Genomic DNA, 19,863 nt, shown 5'->3' on the forward strand with positions numbered 1-19,863 from the left:
ATGTCAGAGTTTAGGCATTTGTCTTGTGAAAATGCACATCTAGAGTTTGTGTTTAGCGTTCATATGTGCCATTGCTTGGAATTTCCTTTGATTCAAGTCATTTTGTTGTATTGGGTGAGTTTTGGCATGTTTTGGACTTGAATTTGTGTTTGGAGATGAAAATCCCCGAAGGGATTTGTTGTGGTACAGGGTTGTACCCGCGGGCGGAACGGCGGGTAGGCGTCCAACCCGCCGCCCACCCACGGGGTACAAATCTCGGGCACCCTGTACATGCGGGTAGAGGCCTACCCGCCACTACAAAAAAATGCGGAAATAACGACCGATTTAGCGACGGATGCATTCCGTTGCTAATGTAGCGACGGAATAGCGACAACTTAGTGACCGATTTTAATTTTTTTGTGAAATAGAAATATAGCGACGGCCTAGCGACGGATTGGCGACGGATATTGCAACGGAACATTATTGTCGTTAAATACGTAGCTATTATTAGCGGGAATTTTTGGCGCAAATCTTAGAGAGAGATTAGCGACGGAAATTTCGCGGGTTAATTTTTTTATTTTTAATAGCTACAGACTAGCGACGGAAATATATATCCGTCGCTACTCTTTCAAGTGGTATGTGTCCTGATTCAAGTTTAGCAACGGATACGGATATCCGTCGCTAAAATTTGTACGGATTTAGACATCTTAGCGACGGATTTGTTGATCCGTCGCTATATTACGACGGACGGTGAAATCCGTCGCTAAGATTTGTAAGATTGTTTTCGGGTATCATTTGCCTAGCGACGGACCGACAAATCCGTCGCTAAGATGCCTACATAGTTTTTTCGAAGATTTCCTTAGCGACGCGTTAAATTTTTAAACTAATTTTTTTTTAAAGATTTCTTAGCGACGGATTTGTTATTCCGTCGCTAAGTGTAGGAGTCTAGTTTATATTGAATCTTATTTTTAATAAAATATAACGACAGAATTTATAATCCGTCGCTAGGTTTCATAAAGTTGTAGTCCTAACTCCTAAGGGTTTTGGAATCTCTCACTTTGACCTATTCTCTCACGCTCTGAACGTCGCCAAGCTAAAGTTGTCTCCCCTTTCACCATATCACCACCGTCGACTGGTATCTGCACCCTCCGGCGAACAGTACCCTCCGGCGAACTGCACCCTCAAGTTCACCACCGTCCGGTTCAGTCCTCAAGTTCACCACCCTTCGCCCAGATTGATTTTGGATTATTTATTTCCAGATTGTGTTATGAAATTATCTATTTCCAGATTGTAGATATTGATGCTGATACGCCCAGTCCTCTTCGCCCAGTTTTCCAGTCCTCTTCGCCCAGTTATGCAATTGCTCTCTTTGTGGTCCATGGAATTGAACGTGGAGCAGCAGTAACTGTAAGACTTCCGTTTATTGATCTCTCCTAATGTCTAAATTACACAGAAGCTGCTTAAACTGTTCTAATTGCCAAACTCGAAACTCTGTTTAACATACCATTACTGTTGCATTCTACATTATGTATCAAGCAATTAAATATTTGGTCAGGCTAATATTATATGCGGTCTTTGTTTGTTTAACTAAGCTACCCATTTTGGTTCTTTGACTGTACTGATTAGGAATGGACATTTTGGTTTTTGGTTTGGTTAAAACCATAACATTGTAGTTCAGTTCAATTTTAAAGAGTTCAATTTTGGCTGGGATTTGATTCTGTTTGGTTTGAACTACATACTTGGATTCATTATCACATATAACATATTCACACCAAATAGCCATATTTTTACAAAAGAACAAGAATAGTTTGCATTGGAAAGACACATTTTTGTTCAACATAAATGCACAAGGGTTGTAACACTAATCTACAAAAGTATGGAATCCACCAAATATAAATTATAATAAAGTTTTCTCTCCTCTTGTCTGCATTTTCTTCAGTACACAATAGGGATAGAAAAGCAAAAATTATTTTATACCCAGTTTTCTGTCAACAATCAGCTCCATCCTTTTGTTTTTATTTTATATTTGGAGAGATGTTGGGAGGATATGGCAGAAGGTTGGGAGTGAAAATGTTAATTTAGTTTGTTTTTGAGATTTGAGGTGATCTTTGGAACGATAGTGATTCTTCAAGATGTAATTCATTGATGCTGCATTTTATTTTTGAAGATCATGATTTGTTTACTTGATGTCTGGTTCTTCTAACAAGTAAATTAACATTTTAAATCAAGGTCAAGCAAACAACAATTTTGGTCATTTTGATGTCTTTAATGACTTCTTTTAAGGAACAAGTGTAATCAGGGCCAATCAAATAAATAAAAAGTAAAAGTTTAAAAACATAAGACTTTAGAGTTAAGAAGATTAGAGCTATACTTGGATCAAAAAATAGTGATGCATGTAGGGCTCCTGAAAAGGTATGCACCTTTGTTTGTATTTTGGCTAAAAACATCGTGTGTAGTACTTAAATTATCTGTTTTCTGTCTTGTAGATTGATGAAGTGCTGTATGAGGGTGTTGGAACACTAAAAGATAGATTACCAATATTGCTGGTTTTGAATAAGAAGGACCTGATCAAACCCGGTGAAATTGCAAAGAAACTTGAGGTATAAGCAATATTACCTCCATTATATTTTGCTGCTATTTTCTTGCTTGTTTCAAATGTTAATGCTTAGATACTGTCTCTTTATTTAGCCTGGAAAATTATGTATGACAGTTGAAACCCCTTATATCCTTTAATGCTGTGGAAATCCTAAATAGCAGGTGTAGTTACAAAAAGAAAATGCATGACACTAGCTGGGAATATTAATTGTGGTCTTAAATCAAGATATGCAATTGCTGTTTGGAATATGCATCACTGTTTAAAGCCATCTTCTAGATAGTGGTCAAATTAGAGTTCATTTGACATCATGTCAAGCCACATCACATGGTTATAAACTAAATATATGGCACTAACATGCAGAACTTGTGGAAAAGCAAATAGTATACTTTAGTTCTTTTCTGTGTCTCTATCTATCTATCTATCTATCTGTTTGATGGGTGAAAGAAGGGATGTTTTTGTGGAAGATAGAAATGATGTGTTAAAGATATAGTTTCTGATGAGGAAGATCTTCTCATCAAGTTTGGGTGACCAAACTCATCCTTCTCACTTCTCCCCCAAGATTAGGATTCAAATGAGCTAAGTAGAAAATCCTATTTGAAATCTCATCTGAAAGCAAACAATAATTCGAAATGACAGAAACTCTGCTATATAGGCAATGAATGATTCTCTCATTGCTTCTTGTATGTGTGCGTTTCCTTTTTCTCTCTCTTTTTCAAGGGCATGATATATTTCTTGCTTCTAGTCTAGTCTAGACACATGAATGGCTTTTAACTACTTTAAAAACATAGCATGATACTGAAATGCAGCTGAGAAATTAGTACTTTGTAATCTATTCCAAGCATGGCTTTGATTTGTGTAAGTAGCTATTGAAAGGTATCTGATATGTGTTCCTATATTACAGGAAAAATTACTATAAGGAGGGTGAGTATATTTACCCCAAATTTGATGCAGTTGAAGCTTATAGAAGAGCCTTGAAGACCTGGGCAAGTTGGATCGATGAACATCTGAAACAGAAAAAGTTGGTTTTCTATCGAGGGTACTCATATGCTCATTTCAGGTACTTAGAAAATTTATTTTTATGATTAGCTTTAATTTTATTCTGGTTATAGAACTCAGGTAAAATTATTTAGGGCTTTTTGCAGTTTGTCTTCTATATATAGTTTTATCCTTTTTTGGTACTTCACCTTTATAGTTTGGAAGTTGGTACTTTTCCATCTAAACATGTTTTTCAGCTATTGTCCACCAAGTTTCATTGCATAAAAAGTTCAAATTAAATTATTAAGTTACTGAATTTTCATCATATGCCCACTATTAAATTTAATTATTAAATATACTTCGATATTTTAATAATTTGATAGTGGATATACTATTTGCATGGTAAAGGGGTGATCATTTGGCTTTAGTACTCTTAAAAGTAATATATTAAACTGATACAGAATAATGTAGAATCTGTGGATAGATAGATGATGAAGCCACTAAAGAAGCCCCCGGACCCCTTTGCTTCTTTTTCTACTATCTTTACATCTGTAGGTATTTACTTCCCCTCTGATAGGTTGTTGCTCTTGTCGCTGCTACGCTGCCTCGCCTGCAGCATGTTTCATAATTTTATAGTCCTAGCTTATAAGTGTTTTCTTTCTCGAATCTATCAAAAAGAGCATTATCATATGCCGAATACTTAATTAATATCTATCAAACATCCAGTTACTATCCTTCTTGTGATTTTATCAGTTATTGAAGTGTTACTAATTTATTTGTTGTTGGTCCACATCTCAATCCTTATGAGATTGTGTAGCTATAATTATGTATCTTAAGCTCATTGTTTTTAGCTTTCACATGCAGCAATTATATCCTCCAATCCATCATATATTTATACACCTGACAATCCTAATTCATCCCAGACTTTTTTGCCACCTTCTCTTCAAGGTTATAAGTTTCTGAACTGGCCCTAATTAGTGCTAGCTAGCTGGTTGCTAATCAATCATCAGTCTATTCTTGTCTTAATGCCTTAATCCTGATATGATGAAAGTAGACTCATCCTAATTCCTAATTTGTACTTCTTTTGTTCTACTACTATTACATGCAGATTTTAGTGGATATGTTTGAAACATCTCAGTGGCATTTGGTTCAAACATTGGAATTGAAACGATAATGTGTATCGAATCTGACTGATAGTAGGGTATAACAAATGCCTTTGTAAAGAAGCTTGGACTGGACATATAGTCCTATTACCTATATACTGAGAAATTTTGATCTGCATTCTCAGTGCACCTTATCCTTTAAAACGAATGAGAATCTTCTGCACAGACATGATAATTTGGTGAATTTCGCCTTTTCTTTTTTTCTTCTACTTCTTCTTTTACAGTTTTACTTGAATATGCAATGTATTGTGATGAGAAACTGTTTCATGTGCTGTCATTCTGTTTCACAACATATTTAAATTTTCTTAAAATGATTACATTATAAAATATTAGTGACATGACACTTCAAATCTAGTTGACGTGACAGAGATAGCTAAGTATAAGAATTATGGTTAGAGGGAAGGAATTAGGAGAAAAAGTAGAAAAAGAATAATGTGAGAATAAAGTATGGAATTCAAATTATGTTATTTGATATAGAAGAATAAAATTATTGGGATTGAGAAAATGGAATGGAATAGATGGTTGGTGTAGTGGGGGGTTTTTAGGCTTTGGGTAGAAAGAGAGATTTAAGAGGGGATCTGTTTTGGTGTTTGTCTGATTCTCTTCATTAGTTTGCACACCTTCAAAAAGAACAGTGCTGTCAACTTTACTGGAAGAATGCTCAAAAAGAATAAAGCTTATATATATGAATGTATTTTAATAAATTTCTTATAACTGGAACACATTGGTTGGTTTCACTTCTTAGATGATGATGATGATAATAATGGATTAATATATGACAGTCACTTCTGATATCTAGATCCAATGATATGAGAGTATGATTATTTACTTGAATATTTTGCAGACTCAATTATTTACTTGAATATGCAGGAACCCGAACTTGTTTAAGTTGCAGAGGATAATTATTATTCATCATCAAAAGAGAAGAGAAGAAGAAAGAACTCAAATGCAGGTTCAAATGCAAGCTCAAATTGCAAGTTTGATGGATGAGTTGCGTCGCCCAATGGCATGTTATCCAATCCAAGTACTCAAGCTCAACATTCGGCTAATTCAAATGATGAAACCTTAGGAGATGATTTGATTAAGTTTATTAATATATTTGGTACTGGTTCTAATGATGTAACATTATACTACAACACTTTTGTTGTTGCTATTCACTTTGAATGCTTTTTAATATAGTATATTTTATAATTATATTATTCAAGTACTATATTATAGGCTTAATGCATGTTTCTGATATTAATTAGCGAGTATAATTGTTTTATTAATTTTCAAAATTTAGGGACGGACAAATATGGTAGTAATGTAACGAAATAGCAACTGAAAAATCCGTAGTTAAATTTAGCGACGGATATTTTTGTCACTAAGTTATAGTTAAATTAAATTAAATTCAAATAATAATAAAAGAATAGTGACGGATAATTTTCGTCGTTATTTTAACGACGGACGGTAGCGACGGTCATGTCCGTCGCTATATTTAGCGACGGAAATATCCGTAGCTAAGCCGTTGTAAATCTCGTCGCCGGAGCATAGTAGTAGCAATTTAACGACGGAATTTTTGTTGCTCCCGCGACGGAATTTCCGTCGCTAATTATGGCGACGAATTATTCCGTCGTTATTCGCTCGCAATAGTCCTCTTCGGATCCGTCGTCGAAAGGAATTTAGCGACGGATATATTTCCGCTAGCGACGGAAATTTCCGTCGCTAAGTCTAGCGACGGAAAAATATTTGTCTCGCTAACTTTTAGCGAGGAGGGTTTTTGTGACGGACGGATTCCGTCGCTAAATACTTTAGCGACGGATTTTCACTATTTAGCGACGGAATTCGTCCGTCGCTATTCTTGTGTTTTTTTGTAGTGCGCGGGTACGTGTGTGGTGATGTTTGGGGATTTGTTCCCCGTGATTCTTTTTACTCAGTATTTGGTCTTTTGACTTCCCGATGTTCTTTTGTGGAACTATTTGAGTGTCTTCTTGATGTTTCGTATGTCTAGAACTATATGGTAGGAAGCCATGTAGGTATTTGGCATCTTGAATCGTGCTAAGAGTTCAACATTGTGTTTCGTTGAACCGTGATGAGTCTTGTGTGTTCCTCGGAACTACTTTCGGTTTACCCATTTGTTTAGCGTGCTAGTTCGGTGTTTAAATGCAAGCGTGTGTGTTGTTTGTACCTTCCGTTTGGTTAATGATAACTTGTGTTATTCATCGTTGTTGTTGTTGGGCTGTGACCCATTCCTATATTGAGTATGGTTTCATACCTTCGTTGAGATCCGTTGATCGATTCTTATTGAGGTGTGATGTGTGTGTGGCTGTACCTGGATTGCACGATTTCGGTTTATGGGGCCTTAATCACAAAGGTACGACAGCGGTCCTCGTAGTGGCCGTGATGCGATTATGGAGTTGTGACCTTTGTGTAAGGTTCACGTGATTCTTGGGAGGCATGTGTTGCCGTGTGTGTGAATGGTATCCTCGTGTACTATGAAATCGGTGGTTTTGTTTGAGGGACAGTTGGAGGGGGAACGACGGTTCCCGGGGGAATAAGGTTGGACTTGGTGTACATGGGTCCTGGAGGTAAAGGTTGGAACTAGATATAAGGTTGGTGGTAGCCATAAGGTTGGAAAAGGGCATAAGGAAGGCATATCAACTCGTGATGTGTGATGTCACGAGGGCTTGTGTAGCCGTGGTTGTGTGTTCTCTTCTTGTGACGTGTGTAGTCACAAAGGCATGTGTGCCTAGGCATGTGTTGTCATTTGTCGTGTCTTTATCCTTGAGTTGTTGTTGTCCTTTGTGGTTTTGGGATGTGTTCCCGTGTTATCTTTGAGAGTGATGAGTCTTGAGTTGGTGTTTACTCTTGGTTTTACACTTATATATATGTATTCCGTTTCGAAATGATTTTCTATATATATCCTATCAATGTATGATTCTTAACATGTATTGGTGGGTTACCAGCATTATTCTCTGACCGGGCGTCGTCCCATGTTTATTTGTGTTCTTACAGGTGATGTCTAGACGAGAGCGGAGTCTAGTTCCCGATAGTATAGTACCTTTCATTTGCTTTACGGCCTGTGAGCCGATGTAGTGATAAACTTGTGAGTTTTGGGATAGTTGTGAACCATGCAGATTTTGCCGTAGCGTTTATCATTGTGGGTAAACGTGGCGTGACACCCCATGACTGGGATTTACTTTTATCCAGTTATCTTTTAATCTTCCGCTGTGCTAGTGTTTAGTTGTGTTATCTGCATGTGTTAAGGCTTTTTATATAGCATGTTTTGGGGATGTTACAGTTGGTATCAGAGCCTAGGTTTGTGCCTAGGAAGAGTTAAGTCTAGACTTTCTAAGTGGTTAAGTGTGGTTTGAGACCCTTAAGCGACCTTAAGAATCTAAGTGTTAGGCTTAGGACTTTAGGACGCGCAGTGAGGTTTTGAGTTCTTGTGTTGTTTTCTGTTGTGTTTTATGTGCTTGTTTCCTTTTCAGCTTTGGTTCTCTTTAGTTAAGGCACCAGGTAAGGGTGCGGGCCCTAAGTTTCCTCCCGGTATCATGCTGTTCCTGTAGAAGTCAAGGATGGCACCATCGAGACGTCGTGCAAGATCTTCAGAAGCGATCACCAATGATCAGCTAGCTCAAAGCCTTCATCAACTGACACAGATCACCCAGACGCTAAGCAACGCTCTCCTTAATAACCACCCTCTTCAGAATGGGAATCGTGACGTAGTACACCAAGTCTCAAGTCTCCATCCCCCGACCTACGCCGGTGAACAAGATCCCATAGTGCTAGACGAGTAGAGGCGGATGTTTGACAAGATCTTCGAAGTAGTGGCTTGCCCGGAGGATAGCAAGGTGAAGTTAGCTACGTTCTACCTTCGGCAAGAAGCGGACTCGTGGTGGTTGCTTGAAAGGCTAGTTTGTAGACAAGATCCAGAGTTCAGTTGGGAAGACCTGAAGGTTAAGTTACGTGAGCGGTTTTATCCTGCTCAAGTCAAGGAGGCCTACCTTCGTGCAGCCGACCCCTACCGAGTACAGCAAGTTCAGAAGGGAATCCTGAAGAACCGTAAGAGTAAGCTTGAGGGAGGTGTTTCACATGCGGATAGGAGTTTGATGGTTTCTGGTGCTGATTCAACAAGAAGCCTGCAAAGAGACGACTCTGTGAGGGGTAAGACTCCCCGGCCAATCCAGAACAACAAGGCTAAAGGAAAGTGCTCCGTTTGCATGAAGTGTGGATGTTACCACCCTGGCATGGACTGTCATGGGAAACCGATAGAATGCTTTGTTTGTGGCAAGAAAGGTCACAAGTCCTTTGAGTGCAAGGTTAAGAGGAAGACTTCAGCGGACTCGAAACCAGTTGTTTATGTGGGGCCCCGGTCAGGAAGTAAGCGTCAAAGTGGAAGCAATAATGGACTAAGTGGATGTGGCATTCAGGACCTGTGTACCAAGCCAGGACCTCAGCAAGGAAAGATCCTCAGTAGTGAGGCGGATGCAAGTAAGAACCGTTGAAGTAAGTTCTTGTACCCTTTTTTTTTTTTGCACCTTCCTTTGTCTTCGTGCCCTTCCTTGCGTGAATGTTTTAGGTGTTAGCTTGTTCGAGAGTCACCTCTGACCCTCGTTAATCTTTTCTTTCCCCTAGACAAACCCAATCACCCTTTTTCCAAGTGATCCCTTTCTTCCAAACCTTGCTCTTGTTTCCTGTCCAAACCGTCTTGTGCAAGACGGCAGTGACTTCAGCTTATGAAGGAATCTGGCAAAGTCTAAGAGTTAAGCCGCGTCTGAGCCGATGTTTCGCCGGTAGTCGTGAACTCTTTTCACCTCTTGAAACCGATCCTCTTCTCTTACCCTTGTCTAATTCCTAATCCCCTTTAAGCCGTTTTCGTCTCTTTACCTTGACGGACCCAAAAGCCTTTTTATTGGGAAATCCTTCCTATCTTTTCAAACCTCGTTCTTGTTTTCTTCTTGATTTGATTCTATTCAAGGTTACAACCTCATCTTTCCTAAGTTGTGACACTGAAAAATCTTGATTCCCTTTCAAATCAATGCTATCCTTGAACCTAAACCTAGAATTCTTCCGTTAGGAAATCCTTATCTATCATTTTTAAACCTCGTTCTTGTATTTCTCGTTTCTAACGATTCTGTGCAAGGTGGAAACCTTATTTCCTAAGTTGCAACTTTGATGACTTTGATCATAATCCTAATTAACGTCGTCCTCAAGTTTGGAACCTAAACTCTCATCCTCTTTTCCTTTCCAACCACCGTGTTCTTGGGTTTAATATCTAGACCCTTCATCGTTCTCAACTCCCTTAAACCTCGTTTTGATTCCTTACCCCTTGAGTTGTAGCTTGTTCACAATTCTCCTCTTCTTAACCAACATGGTCCTCGAATTGTTGAACCTAAACTCTTCACTCTAACCTTTTCCGTTGAATCGATTCTCTTCTTGTGAGCCTTCGTTTCCCTTAGTTACCCTTCTCCAGTGTTACCATTCCTGTTTTGGACCTTACCCCCGAACCGAAGCTTTGAAGTTTTCAAGCTTTTCCTTGCAACAAGTAGCGGGTTGTGTGCTAGAGCAAGTGTTAAGTCGGTAGCCTGCATCAAGTTAGCCCAAGAGCCGGAGGGAAGGACATCCAACTCGTGTTTTGCATCCAGCAGTTGTAACCTTTGTCGGAAGTGACGGATCAAGTTCAAGTAGATGCCGAGATCAAGTGGTGTAGTGTGAGTACCTTGCTTCTTTTGGTTGAAGAAATCTGCGGAGATCAGTTGAAGATGCAACCCTGGTTCTGTGATCCAGAGTGATCTAGCTTAGGGTTTTTGTGGTGCCAGTTTCTGTTCGTGGCTTGTTCCTTAGTTGAGCCGTCTCATTTCGTGTAGATCGTTGGCTAGTGTTGAGCAGGAGTTAGGCTCGGTGTAAAGTTAGCTTTCCTTTCCGGTAAATCTTTTATCTATCACCTTATCTTTCTTTCTTGTCTTACCTTTGTGAACCCTCAACCTATCTCTAAGACTTGTCTCTTGTTTTGTTAACCTACGGTTTTAGTGTTGAACTTCGTTGTGACCAAACCTATCTATCTCACCACCTTAATTTGAATCTTTAGTTTCCTTAATTTTGGTTAGTGGCGAACACCTTTGTTGCTTAAAACCTCGTTTGCAATCCATCTCTTAAGCTTTGTCATCCGTTTCGCAAGCCAACCGTTTTCGTTGTGGAACCTTGTTGCGTCCCTTGCTTGTTTTGTTAGTAGGTTTGTTGTTACTTGTTCGCTCAGTTGTGCGTTTAGCCATTCTCTCTTGTTTTTCGTGGTTGTTAGCTGGTAGTTTGGATAGTTGGTCTAGTTGCTTTGCTTTTAGGTTGTCGCAGTTCGTCGCAGTTAACCAGAGGTTGGACCAGCTTGAGGCCAGTTCTAGCTAAGGAAGAACCGACGAAGAGTCTGATGAAGAATCTGAGGAGTCGGAGAGCGAGTCCTTCTAGAAGCTGTGGCTACCTTGTTCGCCTTTTTCCTTAGTAGTTATATCTCCCTAGCCGTTGTTGCCGTTGTTGGTTGCTTGTTGTTGCTTTTGTGCTTGTTTTGCTTGTTGCTTTGTTGTTTAGTTAGCCTAGTAGTAGTCGTGGGTGATTTGTGTTGGTTGTCTTGTTTTTAGTGTTTGGCTAGAAGTTGATGTTGGTGTTAAGACTAGAGTTCGTGATGCTCAATCCAACCCTTTGTTAAACTCTTGCCAAGTCTTGATTTGTTATGCCCTCATTCTTGTTTGGAATTCTTGTGAAATCTTTTGAGTTTTGACCAAAAGAGTTTATTCTTGAAACTCTTGTCACAATGTTGTTTCCTATCACCGTTTGTTTCTAATTAGTCGTACCCATGCTTCGGGGATGAAGCTTCTTTGAAGGGGGAGAGGATGTGACACCCCGAAATCCAAATTCAATTCATGGACTAATTGAGTAATTAATCCTATTTCAATTGAGGAATTAATTCCTAAAATCCTGAAATTTAATACTTGAGGACTAGTATTTGACTAGTCAACTCCAAGGGAGTTCCCTTGTTCCTTACATTTCCTAATGTTAGTAAGGGAATTCTTGACCTTACACATAGTGTTAGTATTTTAACCTAACCTAGTAGACATCTTCATTCTACCCCTTACACCTTCTAAAAATCTAGCTCCACCTTCTCTCTAAAAAGGTGGGTAGCTTTTCTTCCAAGCCAAGTTGGAGCCTTGCCAAAACTTCAAGAGTTCCTTCCAAGATTCAACCTTTCACATATTTGGGCATCTAGGAAGGTAAGATTTAAGTTCATCTTGTGTTTTTTGGTTTCATCTTAGGTGTCTTTTCTTAAAGGTAGGATCTTTATGATCTTTTGGCGTGTTTTTGAAGTGGGTTTGGAAGTTGAGCCTTGTGAGGAGCTTATTAAAGTGTAAAGTGAAGGTTTTTAGTCTTCAAGAGGTAACCCATGCTCTACAAAATCTATTTTGCTTACCTATATGTGATTTCGGGGATTCTACTTGTGTTTTGCTATGAAATGTGAGTGTTTATGCATTTGTCTTGTGAAAATGCATATCTAGAGCTTGTGTTTAGGGTTCATATGTGCCATTGCTTGGCATTTCCTTTGATTCAAGTCATTTTGTTGTATTGGGTGAGATTTGACATGTTTTGGACTTGAATTTGTGTTTGGAGATGAAAATCCCCGAAGGGATTTGTTGTGGTACAGGGTTGTACCCGCGGGCGGAACGGCGGGTAGGCATCCAACCCGCCGCCCACGCGCGGGGTACAAATCTCGGGCAGCCTGTACCCGTGGGCGAAACCGCGGGTCGAGGCCTACCCATGGGCCTACCCGCGGGTACATGTGTGGTGATGTTTGGGGATTTGTTCCCCGTGATTCTTTTGACTCGGTATTTGGTCTTTTGACTTCCCGATGTTCTTTTGTGGAACTATTTGAGTGTCTTCTTGATGTTTCATATGTCTAGAACCATATGGTAGGAAGCCATGTAGGTATTTGGTGTCTTGAATCGTGCTAAGTGTTCAACATTGTGTTTCGTTGAACCGTGATGAGTCTTGTGTGTTCCTCGGAACTACTTTCGGTTTACCCATTTGTTTAGCATGCTCGTTCAGTGTTTAAATGGTAGTGTGTGTGTTGTTTGTACCTTCCGTTTGGTTGATGATAACTTGTGTTATTCATCGTTGTTGTTGTTGGGCTGTGACCCATTCCTTGATTGAGTATGGTTTCATACCTTCATTGAGATCCGTTGATTGATTCTTGTTGAGGAGTGATGTGTGTGTGGCTGTACCTGGATTGCACGATTTCGGTTTATGGGGCCTTAATCACCAAGGTTTGGCAGCGGTCCTCGTGGTGGCCGTGATGCGATTATGGAGTTGTGACCTTTGTGTAAGGTTTACGTGATTCTTGGGAGGCATGTGTTGCCGTGTGTGTGAACGGTACCCTCGTGTACTATGAAATCGGTGGTTTTGTTGGAGGGACTGTTGGAGGGGGAACGACGGTTCCCGGGGGAATAAGGTTGGACTTGGTGTACAGGGGTCCTGGAGGTAAAGGTTGGAACTAGATATAAGGTTGGGGGTAGCCATAAGGTTGGAACAGGGCATAAGGAAGGCATATCAACTCATGATGTGTGATGTCACGAGGGCTTGTGTTACCGTGGTTGTGTGTTCTCTTCTTGTGACGTGTGTAGTCACAAAGGCATGTGTGCCTAGGCATGTGTTGCCATTTGTGGTGTCTTTATCCATGAGTTGTTGTCCTTTGTGGTCTTGGGATGTGTTCCCGTGTTATCTTTGAGAGTGACAAGTCTTGAGTTGGTGTTTACTCTTGGTTTTACACGTATATATATGTATTCTGTTTCGAAATGATTTTGTATATATACCCTATCTATGTATGATACTTAACAGGTATTGGTGGGTTACCAGCATTATTCGCTGACCGGGCGTCGTCCTATGTTTATTTGTGTTTTACAGGTGATGCCTAGACGAGAGCGGAGTCTTGTGCCCGATAGTATAGTACCTTTTATTTGCTTTACGGCCTATGAGCCGATGTAGTGATAGAGTTGTGAGTTTTGGGAAAGTTGTGAACTATGCAGATTTTGCCGTAGCGTTTATCGTTGTTGGTAAACGTGGCGTGACACCCCATGACTAGGATTTACTTTTATTCAGTTATCTTTTAATCTTCCACTGTGCTAGTGTTTAGTTGTGTTATCTGCATGTGTTAAGACTTTTTATATAGCATGTTTTGGGGGGTGTTACAGAAAAATCCGTTTTTGAGTAAAATCTGTACCTTTTGGATACCACAATCCAACATTGATTGTGCCTTTCAGATATCGTATGATCTTCTTTGTTGCGGTGAGGTGGCTTTCTTTTGGATTTGCTTGGAATCTTGCACACACTCCCTCAGCATAAGAAATGTGCCGCCTGCTTGCAGTAAGATATAGAAGAGAACCAATCATTCCTCTATATTTTGTTTGATCGACATTCTTTCCATGGAATTTTGATGTGCTCATTGGAATTTTGATCGATGATTTTCCATCAAGGCCAAACTTCTTTATCAAGTCGCAATTGTACTTTGCTTGATTGATGAAAATTCCTTCTTTCAGTTGTTTGACATGTAAGCCCAATAAGTAATTCAATTCACCCATCATGCTCATTTCGAATTTATTCTGCATAAGCTTTGAAAATTTCTCACACAAAGAATTGTTAGTGCTTCCAAAAACAATATCATCAACATAGATTTGCACTAATAAAATATGATCACCATCTTGAATTCTAAATAGAGTTTTGTCAACAAGGCCTTTGGTGAATCCACAACTTATCAAGAACATTGACAAAGTATCATACCAAGCTCTAGGTGCTTGTTTTAACCCATACAATGCCTTTCTAAGTTTGTAGACTTTATCACCTTCGCCTTTTACCTCAAAACCTGGGGGTTGTTCAACATAAACTTCTTCTTCGAGTAGACCATTCAAGAATGCGCTTTTCATGTCCACTTGATAAACAGTGAAATCTTTGTGTGCGGCGTAGGCTAGGAAAATTCTGATTGCTTCAAGTCGGGCTACCGGTGCAAAGGTTTCATCAAAATCTATTCCTTCTTCTTGCGAATATCCTTTTGCAACGAGCCTTACTTTGTTCCTAACAATCACGCCTTCTTCGTTTGCTTTGTTCCGGAATACCCATTTGGTTCCTACAACATTGTGTTTCGCCGGTCTTGGAACAAGTTCCCAAACATCATTTCTTTTGAATTGATCGAGCTCTTCTTGCATAGCATTTATCCAATCCGGATCATTAAGAGCTTCGTGCACTTCTTTTGGTTCAATTTGAGATAGATAACACGTGAACAATGCTTCCATGGTAGATGATCTTGTTTTCACGCCTTCATGAATATTCCCAATAATTAATTCTGGAGGGTGATTTTTGAGCCATCTTAAATCTGGTTCAAATGGGTGCCTGGTACTGGGTGGATCCATTTGTTGTGAACTGGCAGTGTTGGTCCGAATTTCCTCAATTAATTCTTCATGAAATTGATTACCAACTTCACATGCAACTTGATCACTAACTGGATTACCAACTTCAACCCGTACTGCATCTCCATTCTCTCTTGCGGCATCACCTCCAAAATTATTATTAAAAGAATTTCCATTTTCTTCTGGATGAGGGATGGGATTTTCTAGAGAATTAATTTCCAACTCATCCATTCCCTGCAAAACATCATCTTCACACGTATCATTTGTATCACAAAAATCAATATGACACTTCTTACCCTTTTGTTCGAATTCTTCGTCCAGTGCATCATTTTTGATCTGTGATTTTTCATCAAATACCACGTGTATGGATTCTTCAACCACCATTGATCTTTTATTCAAAACTCTGAACGCCTTGCTGGTAGCTGAATATCCTAGAAAAATTCCTTCATCTGCACGCTCATCAAAAGTTTTTAGATGCAATTTATCATTAATATGAATAAAACATTTGCATCCAAAAATATGAAAATAATCAATATTTGGTTTTCTCCCTTTATAAAGCTCATATGGCGTCTTCTTGTACTGCTTATGGATCATGCTTCGATTTTGTGTGTAGCAAGCAGTGTTGATAGCTTCCATCCAATATCATTTCGGGAGACCGGCAGCACTAATCATCACTCGTGCGACTTCTTTAAGCGTCCGATTTCTTCTTTCGGCAACACCGTTTTGTTGCGGTGTTCTTGCGGCAGATAATTGATGAGAAATTCCATGTGAATTGCAAAAATCTTGTATAACTCCATTCACGAACTCGGTTCCGCGATCCGTTCGTAATTTTGATATTTACAATTCTTTCTCATTTTGTAGTTGCTTCAACAGCTTCGGTAGAACTTGCTCAACTTCATTTTTCTTCTTGAGGAATACGGTCCAAGTGTACCTGGAAAAATCATCAACAACAACGAGTGTATATTTCTTACCACCTACACTTATTGGATCAACCGGTCCAAATAAGTCCATGTGTTGTAAGCTTAGCAGTCTTAACGTTGACTCGTGTGTCTTTGATTTGAATGATGATTTGATTTGCTTTCCGCGTTGGCATGCGTCACACACTTGGTCCTTCTTGAAGATAATATCTGGCAAGCCTTCAACTAGATTCTTCTTTGCAAGTTGTAAGTGGTTGAGCTTTCTGTGCCATTCCCAATTATCTTCATTCGAATTTCTGGCCATTAAGCACACTGAATCTTTGCTTGTACTCCAATCAACAACATACATATTCTTTCGCCTTTTTCCAAAGAGAACAATCTCATTTGTGAACTCATTTTTGATTAGGCAATTATCTATAGAAAATTCTACAAGATAGCCTTTATCACAAAATTGACTAGTGCTCAACAAATTAAATTTCAATTCTTCAACGAAAGAAACATCTTCAATCTTTAATCCATTTTTCTTGATCGTGCCAACTCCTTTTGTTATTCAATAATTTTGATTTCCACCGAATATAACTTTTGGTCCATCGATTTCTTTGAAATTCACTAGATATGATTTATTTCTAGTCATGTGGCGTGAGCAACCACTATCGATGTACCAAACATCCTGCAAAAAAGATTAATTAACATTAGGTACCCATACTTGATTGGGTCCTTTGCTGTTAGTGATTTTTGGTAACCAAACCCACCTTGATCTTATTGAATTAAGATAAGGCTGTTTGTAACCATTTGAAACACGATAATCATAACTCACTTTTGAAAACATTTTTGGCGCCGGATATTGAAAAGCATTTTTATATTTTGGCACCTGGGAAGAGGATTGTTGCTTTGGTCTATAAAAAGCATTACATCTATTACACAACCAATCCTTTTGAGTGGGATGAAATTTCCCAACTTTATTTCTAGAAAAGCTTCCCTCTTTTCTATGAAATCTTTTTGCACTTGACTCTTTGGCATATATTTGCTTGAAGAATCTTTGTTGCTTTGCCGTTGTGTTGATCTGTTTCGGCCTTTCAACATTCAACTTTGCTTTTGTTTGATAGCCAAGTCCTTGTCTCATCGTGCTATTCTGACTTTTAACAAATTTTACCACTTGAACTTTATTATTTAAAGTAGTAGTAGAATTAGTCAGATTTTGAGGGGTTTGAGAACATGTGGAGTCATAACCAATTCCGGTTCTATCTCCTGATGGCTTTTGCATGCTCACCATCTTATCCATTATTTTGGACGAGTTAGTAAACGTAGCAATGGTTGCCCGAAGGTTATGTAACGCCCTGTGTTACGACCCCTAAAACAAATTAACCATTTAACCAATTATCCAAAGAAAGAATTAAATTACAATAATTCATTTGGAAATGGCCCACCATAGTCCGTGGGCCCTCACCTCTAAAACCCAACCCCTAGCCCTAAAAGGAATAGAATTAGCAAGCCTATAGTATTTAGATCCTAATTAGGACTCCTAGGTATATAAATAGAGGACATAAGAGGCACCTAGAACCCCCACCACAATAATCTCTCACCACACAAGAAGTTCCAAGAATCCCCTTAGGAGAAATCAAGAAAGAAGAAAGCTTAAAGAAAGACCCTTCATAGCCAAGGAATTAATTAAGGCTAAGAGGTAACCCATGTCTCAACAAAACCTATTTTCCTAGCTATGATCTCCCTCCTAGGCATCCTCCTATATTCTTGTGTCTTGATGAATTGTTATGATATTGATGATGTGATCTTGATAATTGGTGATATGGTTTTATCTTAATATTCTTGATGACGATAAGGGTTCGTGATGATTGGGTGATGTTCTTGATGAATCTTGATATTTCTTGATATTAAAAGATGGGTTACGTTCTTGATGATTTGATTGTGATTAGAGCCCTAGGATATAACGTGAAACTCGTATGTTGTTATTCATAATGTATTGGGTGGGAATTCGGATGTTTGGGGTGTTAACTATGTTTAGAAAGCACGATAGGATATGTGCCGTATGTTTCTCGCTTTTGATCCGTTAATTGTCTATGTGTTGTCATCAATTGCGTTTTAAAGTGTCTAAGCATGGTTTCGGGTTCCACAAAGGTTCCCGGGGCGTTATTGGTGAAAAAGAGTCAGTGGGGGGTAGGTGGGGGTAGGGGACCCGCCACCTACCCGCGGCCGGATGGACGTCGCCGGCAGCGGGTAGCCAGTGGGCAGGCGACTGCCCGCCGGGCACTCGCTGCCCGAAAATTTGCCACCGGCGGGTTACCCTTCACCCACCGGCTACCCGCTGGAAATTGTCCCACTTCGGGATCCCGGCTTCCCCGTTTGATGTTCCCCCGACCCCCGTGGCGTCCCAACGGACTCCGTCTATCGTGCCTATGTCTAGTTTGATGTTCGGGTACCATTCGTAGGTTGAATAAGTCTTATATATTGCATGCTAGTTGAATTGGTATCCTGTTGGCCTAGGCGTAAGAAGTATGAACCCCTTAGGATTATTCTTAGTATGTGAATGATCACGCATAGGTTTCGTTATACGATTTCTCCCCCTTCCCAATGTGTCAATGTGGGTTGCATGTGTTTACTATGTGTTATGTGTGCGTGAAACCCCAATTTGGTTGCGATCAAATTGGTTATTCCTAGGCTGCGGTTCAGAAGCTGGCTGCGGTCAAATTTACACTCTCGGGCTGCGGTCCACCGTTTGGTTGCGATCGAACGTTTTACATGAGCTGCGGTTCATATTCCTGGCTGCGGTCAGATGACTACTCTTGGGCTGCGGTCCACTGTTTGGTTGCGATCAAACATTATGATGAGCTGCGGTTCATCGGTCGGTTGCGATCGACCCCTCCGTGTTGCGATACGGGACAGGGTGCTGCAGGGCCGTGTCAGAGCTATATGCGCTGACCCTCATGTATGGGCATGCGATTGGTCCTGTGGCGCCAACAAAGTGTGCTATGTGATGAGATATGGATGGTTTGAGGTTATGATTGTTATGAAAGCGTGACCATAGGATACATGCTAATAAACTATATATGCTTGGTTATGACTATTAGCTGTGCTTATCTCTATCTGTCGAATCTGTTCCCTACGCTTGTGAATTGTAGATGCTTGATTATGACTGTTGATTGTGCTTATCCCTATCTGTCGAGTCTATTCCCTGTTTTGAAAGCTAGAGTCTCTTAGGATATATCTTCATGCTTCGAAATGGTTTTTCGTATATCTATGTATATATCTATATGTATTGTATTTCAACGCGTTGGAGTGGGTTACCAGCATCTCTCGCTGAACAGATATATTTGGCTTTCAGGCACAGAGGAGTAGACATTGGAGCGCGCTAGAATCTTGGAGCGTAGAAGTAGATAGTTTCCCTTTCGGCCTGCGTGCCATGCTTATGCATTTACATTTTGAGGATTTTAGTTAGTTAGCCTGTGCACCTGAGTTCTCTACCTCAGGTGTGGCATACCACCCTGTACTATTTATATTATGATTTGGGATTTAATGAGAACTTACCTTTATTATATAAGCTTCAAAAGTTTAAAAATTCCGGGGTGTTACAGGTTATGTTCTCTAACCTCTCTTGCTTTACACTCTTCCTGAAGATGAATATTTTCATTCTTCAATTTACTCACTTCAAGTAAAGCATCTGGCAATTTTTTATTCATTTCTTCTTTTTCAAGAATTAGAATATTCTTTAGATTATCAATAGATTTACGAGAAAAAAGAGGAATTAACAGAATTAAAAGAATTAGATGTTACCTCTTCTTCCTCTGCTTCAAGAGCCT

General features: G+C 39.6%; 1 long non-coding RNA gene across 2 annotated transcripts; it reads left to right on the forward strand.

Moving 5' to 3' along the window:
- Positions 1–1,037: 1,037 nt before the first annotated feature.
- LOC109153744 lies at positions 1,038–5,876 on the forward strand. Of its 2 annotated transcripts, none has more exons than XR_002049573.1 (4): positions 1,038–1,386; positions 2,466–2,579; positions 3,477–3,632; positions 5,584–5,876. It is a non-coding gene; the product is annotated as an uncharacterized LOC109153744 (long non-coding RNA). The 2 variants fall into 2 exon arrangements; XR_002049572.1 differs by lacking the exon at positions 1,038–1,386 and adding an exon at positions 2,366–2,391 and having other exon boundaries at positions 5,584–5,863.
- The last annotated feature ends 13,987 nt before the right edge of the window (positions 5,877–19,863 follow it).

The sequence above is a fragment of the Ipomoea nil genome, unplaced genomic scaffold (assembly GCF_001879475.1).
Source record: "Ipomoea nil cultivar Tokyo-kokei standard unplaced genomic scaffold, Asagao_1.1 scaffold2530, whole genome shotgun sequence".
NCBI classification, from domain to species: Eukaryota; Viridiplantae; Streptophyta; class Magnoliopsida; order Solanales; family Convolvulaceae; genus Ipomoea; species Ipomoea nil.